Below are 20,244 nucleotides of genomic sequence, written 5' to 3' on the forward strand. Positions count from 1 at the left end.
AAGACAAGGCGTATTTCTACATCCTCCCTGTGTGCACGTGTTCCAACTAGCTCGGAATCCCTAAACACACAATCAGTGATGATTCCTGGCTTTCTGTGGTTGTGATTTAGACAAAGGCGCCTCTGTTCCCTTCAATTGCCTTTGAGTTGACACTGCCCTATTATTCGCCCATGTGCTGAGGTCATAGAATTTGTTTTGACTTCAGTAATATTAACATTCAGTATTGGATTAGCAAATGGGCAATGGTTCATTGATGTAGCTCGCAGCCTGGTCTCCAATTTGAGCGAGCGCGAGGATCGATAATTTAGCCTACTCTGTTGTTGAATTTCGAATTTTGACGTTACTTTAAAACCATGCAGGATGGTTGGGCTTTTTGCCTTAACTATGTCTGGCTGACTCTCCCACTGTCTCTGCCGCCTGCACGGGTGACATGTGCCCGTTTATCAGGCCTTATCTTTCCTTGAAGCAAGGTTGCAAATTCTGCCATCCTAGCCCTCCTCCAGTTCATTACTTAACAACACCTGGTGTTTTGCAGTTTGCTGCGCTTTGGTGTGTTTTCATTCATAATAAAAAAAGTAAAAAGATAATATATAAAAATATCAATTTTGGAAGAAGGGTTAGTATACAACAGCTGGTACAATGAGAAATAGTTAAGTTTTCGTTTATTGAGTGGGTGAGTGGGTAGGTGGGTGATTGAGTGCGTGGGTGGTTGGGTGGGTGAGTCGATAAGTGGCTGGATGAGCGGGTGGGTGAGTGGAGTCTAGAGTGAGTGGCTGAGTGTGTGCTTGAGCGAGTGAGTTAGCGGTTGAGTGGGTGGCAGGGTGAGTGGGTTTGTGAGTGGGTGAGTATGTGGGTGGCTTTAGTAGTTTAGTGGGTGGGTGAGTCCCTTGGCCTGGGGCTCCATGCAAGATCTCAATTCGTGGAGAAGGGTGAGGAAATCAGCCCAGAATTACACAGGAGGATCTTGTCAATGATCTCAAGGCAGCTGGAACCATAGTCACGAAGAAAACAGTTGGTAACACACTACGCCGTGAAGGACTGAAATCCTGCAGCGCCCGCAAGGTCCCCCTGCTCAAGAAAGCACATATACATGCCCGTCTGAAGTTTGCCAATGAACATCTGAATGATTCAGAGGACAACTGGGTGAAAGTGCTGTGGTCAGATGAGACGAAAATGGAGCTCTTTGGCATCAACTCAACTCAATGTTTGGAGGAGGAGGAATGCTGCCTATGACCCCAAGAACACCATCCCCACCGTCAAATATGGAGGTGGAAACATTATTCTTTGGGGGTGTTTTCTGCTAAGGGGACAGGACAACTTCACCGCATCAAAGGGACGATGGACGGGGCCATGTCCCGTCAAATATTGGGTGAGAACCTCCTTCCCTCAGCCAGGGCATTGAAAATGGGTCGTGGATGGGTATTCCAGCATAACAGTGACCCAAAACACACGGCCAAGGCAACAAAGGAGTGGCTCAAGAAGAAGCACATTAAGGTCCTGGACTGGCCTAGCCAGTCTCCAGACCTTAATCCCATAGAAAATCTGTGGAGGGAGCTGAAGGTTTGAGTTGCCAAACGTCAGCCTTGAAACCTTAATGACTTGCAGAATATCTGCAAAGAGGAGTGGGACAAAATCCCTCCTGAGATGTGTGCAAACCTGTTGGCCAACTACAAGAAACGTCTGACCTCTGTGATTGCCAACAAGGATTTTGCCACCAAGTACTAAGTCATGTTTTGCAGAGGGGTCAAATACTTATTTCCCTCATTAAAATGCAAATCAAGTTATAACATTTTTGACATGCGTTTTTCTGGATTTTGTTGTTATTCTGTCTTTCACTGTTCAAATAAACCTACCATTAAAATTATAGACTGATAATTTCTTTGTCAGTGGGCAAACGTACAAAATCAGCAGGGGATCAAATACTTTTTTCCCTCACTGTAAACTCAAAACCCTATAAACCCCTAACCCTCTAAACCCCTTTACCCTCTAAACTCCTTTACCCTTAAACCCCTTTACCCTGAAAACCCTAACCCTCTAAAACCCTATACCCCAAATAGCCTAATCCTCTAAACACCTAACCCTCTAAACCCCAACCCTCTAAACCCCTAACTCTCGAATCCCCTCAACCCCTAAACCCTCGAAATCCCTAACCCTCTAAACCCCTAACCCTTTGTGTGGAATGTGGTGGGAGTGGGATCATGGGGTAGGTGGGTGTAGGGTGTGTGTGGTGTGCTTTGGGTGGTGGGTATCACAAGGGGGTGAATGGGTGCAGGGTGTGTGTGGTGGGTATGGTGATAGTGGTCGTGGTTCACAACGATCCGTGACCACCACCACCACCTCTACTGTGTGGTGGACCGGCCACCACACAGCAGCACGCGTCGGAGGAGTGAACGGATGGTTCTCCCTATGCGGGCCAGACTCCCTCGCTTCCTCTTCTCCTCCTGCATCACCATCACCTGATCCTCTTTCCTTGTCATCTCCTTCTCCACCATCTTCTCCACCAATGTCTCCTCCATCTGCACCACAATCTCATCCTCCTGCTCCTTCGTCCATACCTCCTCTGTCTCCCCCCTCATCTCTTCTTCCTGCACCACCAGCTCCTCCACCAGGGTCTCCTCCTCCTGCACCACCAGCTCCTCTACCAGGGTCTCCTCCTCCTGCACCACCAGCTCCTCCACCAGGGTCTCCTCCTGCACCAACAGCTCCTCCACCGGAGTCTCCTCTTCCTCCACAACAACCATCAGCCATTTAGAGGCCTGGGCGAGCGCGGAGGATGGGGGCAGCGCCGGCTCCGCTCCAACTTCCTGCTACAGCAGAGATTGCACCCCCCCCCCCCCCCACCATCGTGCGGAGATAGATTAACCAGGTTAATAACGATGCTGCAGTAACGCAGCATACCTTTGCCCATCGTGGGTCTGGTTACAAAATGGGCATTAGTCTTGCGATATCACACTGGATGAAAGGCTACATAGCAAAGATATGGCTGCTTCATTATTTGTCCTCACCCAGAAGCCAATTATAAAAATACATCCGTATATAACCGAATGTACACGTGGGGTTTGAACTGTACATGTGTTGGTTTGCAGGCGGCAGGGCTGGAACTCACAGAGGGACCTGGGTTTGATGCCCAAACTTGGGCCACTTTCTCCGTGTGGAATGTGGAGTGTGTTCTACCCCCCCCCCGTTTTATCCTGCATTGGTTTCCAAAATCAGAATAAATGATTTAGACTGGATGAAGAGGAATCCGATAAGCTATGAAGCTCTTCTTTCACAGACATGCAGTCGAGGTACAGGGTCAGCAAGTTACAACAACAAACAAGAAAATGAGTGCAACGTGTAAAAATGTAAGCAAGTCACAAAATAACTGAGCATATAAGCACAAAGTACGTAAAATCCTGCCAGTTTTTCAACACTAAATACAAATGTAGGGGTTGTTACGGGGAGAAAGGCGGACAAAAACAGCCAGTGTGTGAGAAGCTTACCAGGGAAGACTGAAGACCGGCAGAATAGGCCCTGGAACTCCCCTGGCTCGCTGTCCTTGTCAGGGATGAGCAGGGCAAGCCAGTGGCGCGGCCCCACGAGCTTCAGGACCGCTGCTCTTGTAAGAGCACGGCCTGGTTAGCTGGGTGCTGGGATCCGTGCTTGACCAGGGCCGGATCAGATAGCCTCCCCTAGCACTCATAGCGGAGGACTGGGAATAGGACAGTCAGGGGATAGTGCTAGGGGTGTTTCCCATTGAGTACGGGTGAAGGGGCCGTTACCCCTTCAAGTATTGTTACCGCCTTTTGGTTAAATAAAAGAGTGTGCCTCAACCACGTCGTCTGTCTCCCTGAGAACTCACTACACTTGTATAAGTGTAATGTATCATGTAGTGTATCGTGTAGTGTATCGTGTCGTGTATAGTGTAGTGTGTAGGTTAAACGTTGAGTTTTATAAGGGCACCACGGGGTGACCAGCCCCTCCCCACCCAGCCCCACCCTCCCCACCCAGCCCCTCCCCACCATCCCCTCCTCCCCCAGCCCCTCCCCACCCAGCCCCACCCCTCCCACCCCCACCCTCCCCTCCACATATGCACGACAGACAAATAATCCCTGGTGGGCAGTGTGGAACCTGTTGTTCCTACCGGTATAACAGTGGGAAATATCTGAACCGGTCCTGGGCCTCCCATTGGTCGACTCAGCCTCAAATGAGTACCTGATGCAGTGTGTACACATCACCACGAGGGAGACAAATGCGTGGTGTTGGCTACCCACTCCCCTGTGTACTGTGCCAGTCCTCATTAGGTCCTCACTAACACCACTTGCCTCAAAAATCTGTTAAGGCTATGAGGGGGATCTTTGTCTATGTACAGTGGCATTGGCTACGTATAAACTGATACTTTGCACGGAGTTTATAATCCAGCATGGCCTATGTGTAACGCATCATATACCGTGTACACAGCACCATGAAAGTGTGTGCCGTATAATACAGAGTATGTGTAAAGGAGCATCGCCTGTGCACGTACTGCAGCGTTACTTTGAACTGAAACGTGGCATGGCCGTTATGTGTAGAACAGCATTTCTTGTGTATATGTAGTGGGTTCCCACGGAGACTGGAGACGTAGCTTAGAGGCAACACGGTTTATTTAAATCTTATAACAGAAGCCCCTTTTACTCCCACTACTTGGGGAGGTATGGCCTCCGGGCTAACGTGCCCTATCACTGGGGCTACGGGCTCTGAGTCCTCCGACTAAGGGTGGCCTAAGGGAGGCTATGCTGACCCGACCCAGTCAAGGTGCGAGTCTCGACCACTGGTCCGTGCTCGGCCCCGGCCCATAAAAGGACGTCGGGTCCCGGGGTCCCAGGGTCCTAGCCTAGCTGGTCTTCAGTCTTCGTCTTCGGAGCACTGCCTCGGGCCGTCCTGGGGTCCGTCTTTTATACCCACCTCGGGGACTCTCCACCCCCGATACCTCCCCCTTTCTGGAACCTTCCAGGTGGCTCTGGAATAACCCCCCAACCCCTCACCTGGGGTCGGGGGGGGGAACTCGGCCTCTCAACGGTCCCGGTTCTCACAGAATGGTGTGTGCTTTGCATTTCCGACGCTACATATACAGCAAGAAATACTCTACATAGAGAGAGCATGGCATCTGTGTGTGTGTACTGCATGACACACGGTGCACGGTGTGTAATGCACAGTGATGGGCTGCTGCTGCTGCACCTGTTGACGTTGATGTCGGGGCAGGCAGAGTCCTCGCTCCGGGTCCCGGTGGCGTTGCTCCGGGGGAACGTGCAGAAGAAGGCGTTGGCCAGGAGGCAGGTGGCCTGCTCCTGAGACATCGTCAGCATCAAGCCGGTGTCCCGGCGGAGCAGCGGCAGGGGCTGGGGACACGTGCGGTGCACAGGGCGCAGCGACGTCACACGCATCAACGGGTGGCACGGGGTTGCAGAGGAGCAACGGTGCAATGGTAACACTGATGCAGAGCACTGAGCCTGCAGCACTGGGATGCTGGGGTCTGGATCAAGGAGTTCTGAAATGCACGGAAACCAGATGATTGTTGTACACGTGAGGTTAATGCTGCAGCCCTGCAATTACTTGCTCATGCAACTGCTTGTGAAAGAACATCCACTAGAGGGAGGTCTAGAGTGCTGATCCGGTGGGTATGTTTTGGCCAACTTTTCCACACTGACCATTAGTCTTGAAAGAGGTGGGAGCACTCGCCATTTAGCCCACTGCACGCGACCCACCGATGGACTGTGGGTGGACAAAAACAGGGAATTGTAACAATCCTGGTCAATGTTTTCAAGGCCAGGCTGGGAGATCGAACCGCGACATTTTAAGTCAGTCGTGACAACCATTCCACAGTCATGGCAGCAGCCCTTTTGCAGAAATCAAATAAAATATTGGAGAGGGCTTCACAAGAAACTAGAAGATTTAGTGGTTTGGACGTGGCTCTCCAATGAGTACATAGAGGGTACCACAAGTAGCGGTGCATACTCGGGTGCAAGGAAATAGAAGCAGAGACAAAGAATGAGATAGATCGATGCAATAAAGAATTGGCAGTGGTGCACCAAGCACGACCCCTTGCTGAGCGCTGCAGCAGCAGTCGCTCCCCCCCATCCCCTGACCCCTCCCCCCACCCTCCACTTCTCACCCTGACGCCACACAACCCGTGGGTAGGCGATGCCCTCTGGTGGACAAGGCGCGGTACAGGCGACAGCACGAGACGCCAGCAGCGTTACGCTGCCAGGGTTACTCACCCGAACACCTCCGTACACTTACACACACACACACACACCTATACACACTTACACACACCTACACACACACCTCTACACACTTACACACCTACACACACACCTCTATACACTTACACCTACACACACACCTCTATACACTTACACACACCTACACACACACCTCTATACACTTACACACACCTGCACACACACACCTCTATACACTAACACACCTACACACACGGACCTATACAACAACAACCGCCATTCGCCACTAAGTGGCGGTGACGTCACCACGACGCTTGTGCCAGGCCAAGTACACCTTGAGGCCACGTGAAGTGTCGAACGCCCGCTGGCAGGAGGTCACGGGGCAGACCCAGGTGCCACGGGTCGACTGACCGAGATGACCGAGATGACTGGCTGATGCACCACCTGTGCCCCCTGTGATGCCGCCGCCACGAAGCCGTTCGGCAGGCGCCCAAACCCCCGACTTCGCCACCACCAAACAACGGAGCCAACCCCGCGTCCCCCTCACCTCACCTCACACGAACACACCCGCACGCATTCCCCCCCCCCCCCCATAGAGCTCCGAGGGGAGGTCACCTGGCCGACCGGTTTTTATCCGAGAAACCCTTATCGGGGTTAACTCTCACGGTTTCCGGCGATCAGGGAATTGGACGACCTCCCCCGTGCTACGTTGCGCCGCGGCGCTGCGACCAGCCGTAATATGGTGTGGTCGCGGCATGGGGCATTCGGCCACCGCGGTTGAGGTGCATTTTCCCCCCACACACACCCCCCACGGGTCGACGGGGCAAGCAGAGGAGGGACGGGACAGCATGAATAGCGGGACCGCAGGAGCTGTTGCGCATAGTCATGAAGGGTTGGGATAATTACGCTTGAGCGCGCAGGCACCATTGTTAGGGGAGTTAAAGGATAAGGCTATTAGTATAAATAATTGGGAGAGGGGAGGCGCGCGAGGAGCCATGCACAGCTTCCCACGACGGGCCTTTGTGATGGACACCGCCGCATGAACCTCGATGATGGGGGCCTGCGTGAGAAAAGGATTGATTGGAATTTGCGCCGTGCAGGTCGCTCATTGATTAGCAGAACAAAGGCACCGCGGAGCTGCCTGGCCCGGGCGAGGGGGGCGCGTGCCATTGTTTGGAGTTCACGCCGCGCGGACAAAGGATTAATTAGCATAGCGAAGGCGCACGGTGCGTGGGAAGGGGGTAGGGGTCCGGGAATCAGGATAAATGGGGAGCGCCAAGGGGAAATTGGGTCTTGCTCCGAGAAGCCAACGTCCAGGACTGCCCCAGCTCTGCCCTCCGGACGTCCGTGCGACGTGTCGAGGCAAGCAGCGAGGAAAACCCACGGAACGTCGAGTGCCTCAAACCGTGAGTAAGGAGGTAAAAGTGTTTCGTGAACAATAAATAGGGAATAGGTTCCGGGCTAGTAGAGTAGGCAGCCTTGTCGATTCATACTGACTCAACAACCAGTCCCACGTAGCAGACAATAAATCATTAATAGCTGATCGTGGCCTCGTGTGATCTCGTGTTATAAGTGTGAACGCGTGTGGTACTGCGTATGCGTAAGCTCGCGGCGTGCGTAATCAGCGTACCCCAGGTGCGCGATCATAACGTGAGCGGCGAGCGCGGCGCAGAGCGGCGCAAGAGTGGGTATCGCGTGTGGAGCTGTATGTGTGTGTGCGCGCACGTTCACGACGGGTATAATACAGGTGCGCGATTCTAGCGTGAGTAGTCAGGGTTGAGTGAGTGCCGCGCAGAGCTGTGTGTGGGTGTGCGCGTACGTAATTAACCATGCCTACTACGCGGACCCGCGGGGGAGGGGAATCCTGGAGCGACGGCTCTCACCCCATGAGTGAAGAACGCAGCAGCGGTTCGCCTAGCAGCGAGGGGGCGAGTAATGAGGTTAACCCGGCCGTTAGGGGTACCGAGGGAGGGATCTCGGGGGCTAGCGACCCTCACATATTGGTGTCAGAAACGGGACGATCCCCCGCACCCCCAAGGGAAAGAGGCCCCCCAACCCAGATTAAAATCAAATGCACATTTACGGGCAAAGGAATTCCATCATGGAAATCGTTTGCCCGCAGCATCAGAGGGGCTAAAAAAGTTAATGGGTGGTCAGATGAGGAGGCGTTGCAGCAGTTAGAGTTACATTTAGATGGGCGGGCAGCTGACTTTGTGGAAGCTTTGCCCGCAAGCGCACAAAATCAGTGGGAAAAAGTAATGTGCGAACTCGAACGGCGCTTCGGCGCCTATGACGAGGAGGATGCGCAGACGGCCTTAGAGGCACGCCGCCGCCAACCCGGCGAAGATTTACGAGATTACGCCGAGGATGTACGCATGTTGACCCAGCTCGCGTATCCAGAGTACGAGGCCAAAATAATTGAGGGCCTCGCCGCCGGTAAAATCCAGCGATATTTGGCACACACCTCGTGGTGGCAGCCAAATGTCGACGGTACACGCCTCTCCTTTAACACCCTCGTCGAGCGCGCGCGCAAATGCGAGAAACTCTCGGGTGAGCGCGCGCAGCCTCGAGGGAGGGGACGAGAGTGCGCCGTAGCGAGCCTACTCTCCGACGAAGAGGAAGAGATCGCCATCGCAGTAAGGGGACGGGCAAGGGAGCCCCAGAGACCCAGCGAGAAAACCCCGGGGTGGGTAGCTGGGTTACAAGCCGGTATGGGAGATATGATAAACCAAGTAGGTGAGAGGGTAACCCAAATAGACGATAAAATGAGCCGAAATATGGTTAAGCTACAGTGTACAGTTGAGACTGAGATGGGGGAACTACGCTCGACAGTAGGGGGACTAGCCGGGAGGGTGTCCCAATTAGAGTCCGATTTGGGACAACTGCGTACTGGGGGAGGGAGAGGGAGCGGACAGGGGACCCGCTACGGAACCGCCACCCCTCCCCGGGCGTGTTATGTGTGCGATCGGCGAGGGCATCTCAGGAGGGACTGTCCGCAGGTCGCCCGAGCTAGACAAGAGCTAAGGTCAAACACTAAGGCCCCCCTAGAGAGGGGACCACCGGGGGGTCAAATCGACGTAGCCCCGACACAAACAAGCTGTGAGAATAATGGCGAGCGAGTGATCTCCACACAGGTTCCAGCAACAATGCCAACGGAAACGGTGACTCCTGACGACTGGCTGCGGGAGCTGGTGGCGGGGATCACGGGGGCCACGTCGCTGGTGGAAGGGGAGGTAAACGGAGTGCGTACCCGAATTCTGCTGGACACGGGGGCGGTGGCCTCGCTCGTGAGCGCAGCGCACTGCAGCGCGATCGGGGTCGACGTGCGTCACCTGCAGGCCCCGGACCGCGCGCTGCACACGGCGAGCGGAGCCGGAATGGGGTTGCTAGGGAGAGCCACCCTAGAGGTCCGCATAGGCAGCCAGGTGTGCACCCAGGAGTTCTACGTGTCGAGTGCGTTGTGTCACGAGTGTATCGCAGGTACCGACCTCCTAGAACGGTTGGGACTCAACGTGCAACCCCGCCAGCGATGCGCCACCATGGAGAGCAACGGCGAGCGGATACCGTTCCTGGGACGAGAACCGACGCGCCCCCGCTTCGCACCTGTGGCCGCTATCCTGGCGACGGCAGTCACCATCGGCCCGCTCACCGAGATGCTGGTGCCGGTGGCAACATCCCCCACCGACCCCGCGCTCCGACCATCAGGGGAGGTAATGCTAACTCCTCACCCGGAGTTGGCAAAACGGTATGGGGTTGTGGGATCCGCCACGTTGGTAAACGCAGATGGGGGCCGATTGTTTATGCGGATGTTTAACCCCCACAGTACCCCAGCGATACTGCGGCGGCGCACCCCGATAGCCACTGTACACCCCCTGCACGCACGCCACTCTAACGACTCGGTGTTCGCACTCTGGGCTGAAGACCCCGGTCGTCCTGAGGGTGACCAGGACCTGGCCTGGCGAGTCGGCCCGACTCCCCGAGCCGAGGTCATTCCCCTGCTCGACGCGTTACATGTACCATGGGCGGATTTACCTAAGGGAGAGGCCGATCGGCTGCGCGAGTTACTGCGGGAGTATGCCGACGTATTCAGTGAGCACGACTCGGACGTGGGTCGGACTGATCTTGTTAAGCACCAAATTGACACCGGTGCAGCCCGACCCATCAAACTCCCTGCGTACCGAGTGGGCGCACCCGAACGCGCCCAAATCAAAGAGGCAGTTGGGGACATGCTTCGTGATAACATAATTCAGCCCTCGGCGAGCCCCTGGTCAGCCCCAGTGGTACTAGTAACGAAAAAGGATGGGTCAACCCGGTTCTGCGTCGATTACCGTAAACTAAATGCAGTCACGCTCGGCGATGCCTTCCCCATACCCCGCATCGATGACACCTTCGACAGCCTCGCCGGAGCGCGATATTTTTCCACCCTCGATCTCGCGTCCGGGTACTGGCAGGTGGAGATGGCGGAGGAGGATCGGCCGAAAACCGCATTCACCACCCCGATGGGACTATTCGAGTTTCGAGTACTCCCGTTCGGACTCACCAATGCGCCTGCGACGTTCCAGCGGCTGATGGAGTTGGTGATGCGGGGCTTGCAATGGGAACAGTGCCTGATTTACTTGGACGATGTGATAGTGTTCAGTAGATCTTTGTCTGAGCATTGGTCCAGGCTACGAGAGGTGTTCCAGCGACTGCGAGCGGCTCATCTCAAGCTCAAGCCACGTAAGTGTTACATCGCACAACGCGAGGTGGGGTACCTCGGGCATCGCGTCAGCGAGGCAGGCGTGCACACCGATCCGGAGAAGGTACGCGCCGTAGTGGAGTGGCCACGGCCAAGGAATCTGACGGAGATCAGATCATTTTTGGGGCTCGCCACCTATTATCGTCGATTTGTAAAGGGATTCAGCGAGATTGCACGCCCCCTCACCCAACTCACCTCCCCTAAGCACCCCTACCAGTGGACGGGGGCCTGCCAGACGGCCTTCACCACTCTCAAAGACCACCTCACCCACGCCCCCACCCTCGCTTTCCCCGATTTTACCACCGATTTTATTTTGGACACCGACGCCTGCAGCAGCGGGCTGGGCGCGGTGTTGTCACAGGTACAGGATGGGACGGAACGAGTCATCGCGTACGCCAGCCGGACCTTGAGTGGGGCCGAGCTTAACTATTGCGTGACCCGCCAAGAGTTGTACGCCGTGATTTTCGCATGTAAGCAGTTCCGGCCGTATTTGTACGGCAGGAAATGTCGCGTACGCACTGACCATTATGCTCTGCAGTTCCTTCTTACATTCAAGGAGCCGCGGGGGCAGATGGCCCGGTGGTTGGCGCAGTTGCAGGAGTACAACCTGCAAATCGAGTATCGGGCTGGCCGGACGCATGCAAACGCGGACGCCTTGTCGAGGCGACCCACGGTGGACGCCGAGACAAGGGCGGAGGAGGCCTGCCCGTGTTTCACGGGGGGACGCTGCCGGCAGGCAACGGACCCCCGAGCGGCCGCGGCCACTGACCCCCCCCCAGCGAATGAGAGTGCAGTGTGCGCCACAGAGGCCCTCACAGGTGGCACCGAGGATCCCGTCGACCGCACGGCAAGCGCGGGACCCGCGGCTCGGGACCCGATCGGACGGATCCAGGAGGACGTCGGCTGCGCCTTCCCGGGCCTGAACGACGAGCAGCTGAGACAGACCCAGCAGCGAGATCCCGATCTGGCGGCAGTAGAGGCGGCACTGCGGGAGGAAAAGAGCGCCCTACCAGGACCCTGGAGCGGTTTGTATGCCCGGTTGTGTGTGCAGAATGGAGTGGTACGGGAGTTAACCGAGGCCGGCCAGCCGGGGTGCATCTGTGTTCCTGCCCAGGTGCGACCCCAGCTGCTTCGGCTGGTGCATGACCACCCACTCGGGGGCCACGATGGGGAACGACGCACTCGAGAGACCCTGCGTCGCCAGTATCTCTGGCCCAAATTGGCACAAGACGTGGCGGCCTGGGTACAGGGCTGCCGCGCCTGTCAGCAGTGCGGGCCGAAACCGGCACGATACCAGGTACCCCTAAGGCCGTTCCGCGTCAGCCGCACGAATCAGCTGGTCGGGATTGACCTACAGGGGCCATTCCCGCGATCCCATCGAGGCAACCGATATATTCTCGTAGCGGTGGAGTACTTCACCCGCTACCCCGTGGCGGTGGCTATCCCGGATAAAACAGCCCTCGTAGTGGCCCGGGCCTTCGTGGAAAACTACGTACTTAAGTGCGGGATCCCCGAACGAGTCATTACCGACCAGGGTAGTGAATTCGAGGCCGAACTATTCCAGGCGCTGTGCCGAGAGTTCGGGATCCAGAAGGACCGAACCACGGCGTATCACCCCCAGGCGAACGGGATGGTAGAGAGGATGAACCAGACTCTGGCCGGGAAGCTTAAACGCATGGCGGCCGCGAATCAACAGGACTGGGACGAACACCTCCCCTACGCCCTGTTCGCCTACACCACCGCCGTTCACACATCTACAGGACAGACCCCGTTCCTAATGATGTTTGGTCGCGAGTCTCGCCTGCCCGCAGATCTGCTGTTCGGTGTCCCCCAGCCGCAACGGGAGGAAGGGAGCCACCCCGTGGAGCACTTGCTGGAGACCCTCCGAGGGGCCAGGGGCCGAGCCTACCCGCACGGAGAGGCCGCGCACCAGCGGCAAGAGCAGGGCGCCCGACCCCGTATGGAGCCCCCCTTCTACACTGCGGGCTCCGAGGTGTGGCTGTACACTCCCCGCGTCGGTGCCGGACAGGTGGGGAAGCTGACCACCTACTGGCGAGGACCCTGGATTGTGAGACGGCAGATCTCACCATGGACGGTGCTGATTCAGGGAGGAGAGAGGGGCCGGGAGATGGTGGTCAACATCCGCCGACTGAAGCCGTGGCGAGCAGCCCCCGAGGGGGGGAGCCCCGCCGTCCAAGTACCCCGAAACCCCGGGGTCCCCCCACCCCCCGTGCCCGGGGGCCTCGCGCAGTATATGGGCCCCACGGAGCCCCGGGCTCCGAGGGGCCCCGGGTGGGGCCGGGGGCGACGAGGACGGCGGCCACTAAACCCTTCCGCTGCTGAGTTTGTGCCCCAGCCCACAGGTGCCGGAGGACGGGGAGAGCCGCTGGAGTGGAGGAGGAGACCGCCGCAGGAGCTACAGAGGACGGAACCACCCGCCACGAGGCCAGCCACCAGGTCCGGACGGATCCCCCGAACCCCGCAACGTTTCCTCGTGGGCGCGGCCCAAGCGAGGTGCTCCAGTCAACCCGGGACGGGGACTGGCACCTCGGGGGGCTATGTGATGCCGCCGCCACGAAGCCGTTCGGCAGGCGCCCAAACCCCCGACTTCGCCACCACCAAACAACGGAGCCAACCCCGCGTCCCCCTCACCTCACCTCACACGAACACACCCGCACGCATTCCCCCCCCCCCCCATAGAGCTCCGAGGGGAGGTCACCTGGCCGACCGGTTTTTATCCGAGAAACCCTTATCGGGGTTAACTCTCACGGTTTCCGGCGATCAGGGAATTGGACGACCTCCCCCGTGCTACGTTGCGCCGCGGCGCTGCGACCAGCCGTAATATGGTGTGGTCGCGGCATGGGGCATTCGGCCACCGCGGTTGAGGTGCATTTTCCCCCCACACACACCCCCACGGGTCGACGGGGCAAGCAGGGGAGGGACGGGACAGCATGAATAGCGGGACCGCAGGAGCTGTTGCGCATAGTCATGGAGGGTTGGGATAATTACGCTTGAGCGCGCAGGCACCATTGTTAGGGGAGTTAAAGGATAAGGCTATTAGTATAAATAATTGGGAGAGGGGAGGCGCGCGAGGAGCCATGCACAGCTTCCCACGACGGGCCTTTGTGATGGACACCGCCGCATGAACCTCGATGATGGGGGCCTGCGTGAGAAAAGGATTGATTGGAATTTGCGCCGTGCAGGTCGCTCATTGATTAGCAGAACAAAGGCACCGCGGAGCTGCCTGGCCCGGGCGAGGGGGGCGCGTGCCATTGTTTGGAGTTCACGCCGCGCGGACAAAGGATTAATTAGCATAGCGAAGGCGCACGGTGCGTGGGAAGGGGGTAGGGGTCCGGGAATCAGGATAAATGGGGAGCGCCAAGGGGAAATCGGGTCTTGCTCCGAGAAGCCAACGTCCAGGACTGCCCCAGCTCTGCCCTCCGGACGTCCGTGCGACGTGTCGAGGCAAGCAGCGAGGAAAACCCACGGAACGTCGAGTGCCTCAAACCGTGAGTAAGGAGGTAAAAGTGTTTCGTGAACGATAAATAGGGAATAGGTTCCGGGCTAGTAGAGTAGGCAGCCTTGTCGATTCATACTGACTCAACAACCAGTCCCACGTAGCAGACAATAAATCATTAATAGCTGATCGTGGCCTCGTGTGATCTCGTGTTATAAGTGTGAACGCGTGTGGTACTGCGTATGCGTAAGCTCGCGGCGTGCGTAATCAGCGTACCCCAGGTGCGCGATCATAACGTGAGCGGCGAGCGCGGCGCAGAGCGGCGCAAGAGTGGGTATCGCGTGTGGAGCTGTATGTGTGTGTGCGCGCACGTTCACGACGGGTATAATACAGGTGCGCGATTCTAGCGTGAGTAGTCAGGGTTGAGTGAGTGCCGCGCAGAGCTGTGTGTGGGTGTGCGCGTACGTAATTAACCATGCCTACTACGCGGACCCGCGGGGGAGGGGAATCCTGGAGCGACGGCTCTCACCCCATGAGTGAAGAACGCAGCAGCGGTTCGCCTAGCAGCGAGGGGGCGAGTAATGAGGTTAACCCGGCCGTTAGGGGTACCGAGGGAGGGATCTCGGGGGCTAGCGACCCTCACACCCCTACTGTACCAACTTGCTGTGCTTTAGACACCCGGCGCTCCGCTCGTTGTTGTGAGCGTCGCTCCTCCGCCCTCCGTTGTTGTTGGAGGGCGACTGCCTCCAACTGCCCAGTAGCGTCCTTCACGAGCCTCCTCCACTGAGGCCGATCTTGACACCGCTGGTACCAGTCATCGGCAAGTCCACTCAGCTCCACGTCCTCCTGTACCACATCACTCCATCTCTTCTCTAGCCCGTGCCGCGCCCGTTTAGCCCCCTCGATCCGGCCACCACCACCACCTCCACCACCTCCACCACCACCACCACCTCCACCACCTCCACCACCACCTCCACTACCACCACCACCTCCACCACCACTACCACCACCACCTCCACCACCACACCACCTCCACCACCACCTCCACCACCACCACCACCTCCACCACTACCACCACCACCACCACGACCTCCACCACCACCACCACCTCCAACACCTCCACCTCAACCACCACCACCACCTCCACCACCACCACCACCACCTCCACGACCTCCACCACCACCACCACCACGACCTCCACCACCACCACCACCACCTCCACCACCACCACCTCCACCACCACCACCTCCACCACCACCTCCACCACCACCACCATCTCCACCACCACCACCTCCACCTCCACCACCTCCACCACCACCACCTCCACCACCACCACCACCTCCACCACCTCCACCACCACCTCCACCACCTCCACCACCTCCACCACCTCCACCACCACCTCCACCACCACCTCCACCACCTCCACCTCCACCACCACCACCTCCACCACCTCCACCACCACCTCCACCACCTCCACCACCTCCACCACCACCTCCACCACCACCACCACCTCCACCACCACCACCTCCACCACCACCACCACCTCCACCACCACCACCACCAGCGGCAGAGGTCGCGGGACGAGGCGGCTCCTCGCGAGGTCGTCCCCCCGCTGGTGACGAGGAGAGCCGCTGGGCTGGACACAAGTCCCATGGCCCGACTTTCCCGCCTGTCGAGGTTCTTTCAGGCCACAGGGTTATTGGCCAATGTGTTGAGTTTGTCGTCTTGAATTGCGTTCGTGCGTCGCTGCCAACGCAGCTTCACCCAATAATCTGCAGCCCCAGAGACTCGCCCACGAGAGGGCGCCGCGTCTCCGCCGTGCACCGCAGTGGCAGCAGCAGCAGCGCCAGGCTCCTGCCACTGCGCTACACGGTCCTGTGCTGAAGCAGGCCCATATATCTACTCTCATCACCCAGGAATGTCTGTCCTTAACGCTCGTGACGTCACTCCACATCCACCAGCCCCCCTCATTAATATTCATGAGCAGGTGACGTCCTCCACATGGACACCCCCCCCCCCATTCATAATAATTAGTGGGTGACGTCTCTCCACATGGGGAGCCGAGGCGCCTCCTCCCCCCTCCTCGGCGTCAACTCACAACCCTCACGACAAAGGCAGTACAACCCTCACGTCACGCGATCTCCATAACGCAGTTGAGACATCATGAGATGCACTCTGAGAAGGTTGGGCGGCTGAGAAGCACCACTCGCGTTGTGTGCGTGGAGAAGTGGCGATGTGGAGGCTGTACAGCCGGTTGTCTTGTTCCTTGCGTTGCAGCAGCAGCAGCTGTAGTTGTGCGTTCGTCCACTAGAGGGCATCACGTGCCTTGTGGAGAACCTGCAGTGCCCCTACATCCTATAGCCCTGAGCCTATAGCCCTGTCCCTAACCTAATACTGTTGTTGCCCTTCCCCGGCACTTCGGATTAGCACGGTTGGCTATGTACGGTGCGAAAGAAGTTCAGCATAAATCATGTTCATCTCAGGCTGCCTTCAATAGCTGCCCCCAGACATGAGTTATCATTTGTGGTCAAGTGGCTTCTGAAATATAAGCTAATACCTCATTGGATTTTACCTGATAAGATAACAAAAATTGCTTAGTAACTTTTTTACTGATTTGTTTACTTTTCCTATACCTTGCACTCCGATCGTATTTTTTGGATTGTTTGTTGCTATAACGTTCAAACCCGCCCCTACTGGACATCTCTGAAAACAGCTTTATAGCTCATCGGATTCCTCCAGAATGATTACATATTCAGATTTTGATTCTCATATACATATCTAGGGCAGCTCGTGTTGGTAATGAGTCCCGATGAAGGCCAGCAAGGCGCTCGAAGGGGACGGAGTGGTCACAACCGTGTCTGGTCCTCAGACCCACCCACTCAATCACTCAATCATTCAAATACGCAATTACCCACGCACATATTCACCCACTCACTAAATTACACACTCAACCACTCACTCAACGACTCACCCACCCACTCACCCACTCACTCACCCACTCAAGTACTCACTCAGTCACCTACTTACCCACTCATTCAATGATTCACCGACTCATTCACTCGCTCACCCACCCACTCACCCATCCACTCACCCACCTACTATCTTACCCACCCACCTACTAACTCACCCACCCGCTGACCCACCCACGCACCCACTTGCCCATTTACTAACCCACCCATCCGCTCACCCACCCACCCACGAACCCACTCACCCACCCAATCACCTCCCCACTCACCCACCACTCATTCACCCACTTATTAACCCACTCACCCATCCAACCACTCAATTATACACTCACACACAGACTCAAGAACTCACCCATTCACCCAATCACTCATTAAAAATTCCACTCACCCACGTTCTCATTCCCAACTCGCTCAATTACCCACTGACCCACCCAAGCACGAAATCATGTATCCACCTCCCGATTCATTGAATTACTCATTCAACCACTCATTCATTTAAACTAACTCACTGATCCGCCCACTCACTCATCCACCCACCTAATCATTCACCAACCACCCAATTACTCATTAACACATTCACACATCCACCAATCTACACACTGAATTACCCACTCATCCATCCACCTACCAGCCCCCCTTTCATTCACACACTGACCCACTCATTCAATTACCCATCCACCCATTTAACCACCTACCATCCACTTACCCAGGTACCAACTCATCCAATTACCCACACACCGATGCACTCATTCATCCAGCACCTACCCACCCAACTTGCCACTCGATGTTGGTGTACCCAGTTGTACTGTTTGGCGGACAGAGGCAGGGGAACTTAAGATACTCGACCACTTTGGGACCTCCTTTGCCAGTACCAAAATATACTAATAGGGGTTTTCCCCTTTTTTCTGGCAACATTTGACTGCAAGTATTGTGGTTAATGTAAGCATGATGCCTTTCAAAAGGTGTCAGTGTTGTTGCCAGAAAAAAGGGGAAAAACCCTATTAGTACTCGACCATTTGTTTCAACTGCTGTGCCAGAAGTTGGAACCAGCAATCTCTCTATTGCCAGTGCATTTTACGAGCCATTGCATCACAGCAGCCCCCTCCAGTATTTAATGTTTAACGAGGGTCTCTCTCTCTCTGCGTGCACATCAGGGTAATATTTAATGAGGTGGTGTGGACGTCTCGCTGCTTCGTGATGGATGTGATGGCAGTGGGAAAGTGGGGCAATGGAACAGCGGGGCATTAGGGCAGAGTAGCACCAGCGCAGTGGAGCAGCGGAGCATAAGGGCATTGAGGCAGTGGGGCAGAGGGGCAGTGGGGCAGAGGGCATTGGGGCAGCAGGACAGCGGAGCAGCTTGGCAGAGGGGCAGTGGGGCAGTCAGGGGGCGGATGTGTCAGACGAATCGCCTGATTATCTTTTCCCACCACTGCCTGTACACGTTCTGAAGAAGGGCCATTGCCTGAAACTTCTCTCATGACATAGTTGTCATTGTACCGCCGCACACACAACCGGGACACTGCACATGAGCCAAGGCACATTTAACAAACCCAGGCAGCACTCACAAGCAATGCAAAGTTACATTGTTTCCTCATAAGTTTATGTCATGACGTTTATAATAAAAACAACAATGATAAGTATTACATAATACATTGGATTGATCCTATCTCTGAACAGAGTTAGTCTGTTGGCAGCAGTCATTGTCCAGTCCAGTCCTGGCATCTGCTGCTCAGTCTCCTTCCCCGGCTGCGGTCCCAGTGGCACCGTCTTTCCGGGGAACCGTGTGGTGTGTGTGGTGTGTGTGCTGTGTGTGGTGTGTGTGGTGTGAGTGGTGTGAGTGGTGTGTGTGGTGTTAGTGGTGTGTGTGGTGTGTATGGTGTGTGTGGTGTGTGTGGTGTGAGTGGGTGTGTGGTGTGAGTGGTGTGTGTGGTGTGAGTGGTGTGTGTGGTGTGTGTGGTGTTTGTGGTGTGTGTGGTGTGAGTGGTGTGTGTGGTATGTGTGGTGTGAGTGGGGTGTGTGGTGTGTGTGGTGTGAGTGGTGTGTGTGGTGTGTGTAGGTGTGTGTAGGTGTGTAGAGGTGTGTGTAAGTGTGTATAGGTGTGTGTATGTGTGTGTAAGTGTATAGAGGTGTGTATGTAGGTGTGTAGAGGTGTGTGTGTATGTGTGTGTAAGTGTATAGAGGTGTGTGTGTAAGTGTATATAGGTGTGTGTGTGTAAGTGTATAGAGGTGTATGTAGGTGTGTGTAGGTGTATAGAGGTGTGTGTGTAAGTGTATATAGGTGTGTGTGTAAGTGTATAGAGGTGTGTGTGTAAGTGTATATAGATGTGTGTGTAAGTGTATAGAGGTGTGTGTAAGTGTGTAGAGGTGTATGTGTAGGTGTAAGTGTATAGAGGTGTGTGTGTAGGTGCGTAAGTGTGTAGAGGTGTGTGTGTAGGTGTGTGTAAGTGTGTACAGGTGTGTGTGTGTAAGTGCACGGAGGTGTTCGGGTGAGTAACCCTGGCAGCGCAACTCTGCTGGCGTCTCGTGCTGCCGCCTGTACCGCGCCTTGTCCACCAGAGGGCATCGCCTACCCACGGATTGTGTGGCGTCAGGGTGAGAAGTGGAGGGTGGGGGGAGGGGTCCGGGGATGGGGGGCGGCTGCTGCTGCAGCGCTCAGCAAAGGGGTCGTGCTTGGTACACCACTGCCAATTCTTTATTGCATAGATCTATCTCATTCTTTGTCTTTGCTTCTATTTCCTTGCGCCCGAGTATGGACCGCTACTTGTGGCACCCTCTCTGTACTCATTGGAGAGCCACGTCCAAACCACTAAATCTTCTTGTTTCTTTGTGTGAAGCCCTCTCCAATATTTTATTTGATTTCTGCAAAAGGGCTGCTGCCAT

The 20,244-nt window shown here is 56.0% G+C and overlaps 2 long non-coding RNA genes across 3 annotated transcripts in view; one reads left to right on the forward strand and one right to left on the reverse strand.

Annotated features, from left to right (window-relative positions):
• Window positions 1-20,244, forward strand: part of LOC144950883 (uncharacterized) — a 192,594-nt gene that overhangs the window by 118,620 nt on the left and 53,730 nt on the right. Inside the window, exon 4 of one of the 2 annotated variants that reach the window (XR_013640420.1) lies at window positions 4,973-5,043. The exons of the other annotated variant lie outside the window; for it this stretch is intronic. This is a non-coding gene — a long non-coding RNA (uncharacterized LOC144950883). Of the gene's footprint in view, window positions 1-4,972; window positions 5,044-20,244 lie in introns of those variants that run through there. 2 annotated transcript variants of the gene reach the window in all.
• LOC144950704 (uncharacterized) lies at window positions 3,562-6,623 on the reverse strand. Its single transcript, XR_013640395.1, has 3 exons — window positions 6,538-6,623; window positions 5,197-5,357; window positions 3,562-3,691 (listed from the first exon to the last, which is right to left on the reverse strand). It is a non-coding gene; the product is annotated as an uncharacterized LOC144950704 (long non-coding RNA).

The sequence above is a fragment of the Lampetra fluviatilis genome, chromosome 59, assembly GCF_964198595.1.
Source record: "Lampetra fluviatilis chromosome 59, kcLamFluv1.1, whole genome shotgun sequence".
Taxonomy (NCBI): domain Eukaryota; kingdom Metazoa; phylum Chordata; class Hyperoartia; order Petromyzontiformes; family Petromyzontidae; genus Lampetra; species Lampetra fluviatilis.